We start from the raw sequence: 672 nt of genomic DNA, 5'->3' as shown, positions 1-672 counted from the left end.
TGAAGCTCCGGCTGTCCAGCTGCTTCTCTGATGTCCACATGCGGTCCACACAGCTGAGGAGACAAGGACAGATGTGCAACATCACCATCAACCTCCTAAGTTACTGTTGTTATCTTATATTTAATCACTATTACCCTCTATATGCTCATGAAGCTCCGGCTGTCCAGCTGCTTCTCTGCATGTGGTCCACACAGCTGAGGAGACTCACTATTACCCTCTAGATGCTCCACTGTTTTTCTCACATTTCAACAACTTTGCCTTGAGTGGGGATCGATCCGGCGACCTTGTGCTCGGCAGCAGAGAGTGGAGGAGATGCCCCCTTTCCTCCACTTTCTTGCCTCCCCCACAGAGAAGATTGAACGGTAAGCTTTGCGCAGGGGCCATGCTAATCTTCTCTGTATCGTTTCCAATTTATTATATGTGTTGCCTTAGCAAGCACATTGACTGATAGGCGCTGCCTACCATTTGAACCCCTGGTTGTCGGAACGACACCCTTACAGCGGTGCAGGCTAGAGAGCCGCTGTCCCTATGAACCGTCGCAGAGCGAGGGTGAGGTATAAACCTTGTAGACTTCAATGTGTTTGCAATTTGTTAAGAGCTTTGGTAAATTGTGTCTTCCTGTTTAATCCACATGAATGATAAGCTAAAAGTGCACTGACACCGGGAGCGACC

The 672-nt window shown here is 48.8% G+C and overlaps 1 pseudogene; it reads right to left on the bottom strand.

The window, feature by feature from the left end:
* Positions 1–369: 369 nt before the first annotated feature.
* LOC129114940 (U6 spliceosomal RNA) lies at positions 370–439 on the bottom strand (annotated as a pseudogene).
* Positions 440–672: the final 233 nt, after the last annotated feature.

Source organism: Anoplopoma fimbria, unplaced genomic scaffold (assembly GCF_027596085.1).
Source record: "Anoplopoma fimbria isolate UVic2021 breed Golden Eagle Sablefish unplaced genomic scaffold, Afim_UVic_2022 Un_contig_6283_pilon_pilon, whole genome shotgun sequence".
Lineage (NCBI taxonomy): Eukaryota > Metazoa > Chordata > Actinopteri > Perciformes > Anoplopomatidae > Anoplopoma > Anoplopoma fimbria.
Note: the sequence above shows the minus strand (reverse complement) of the source record. Positions and strands in the feature narration are given on the sequence as shown.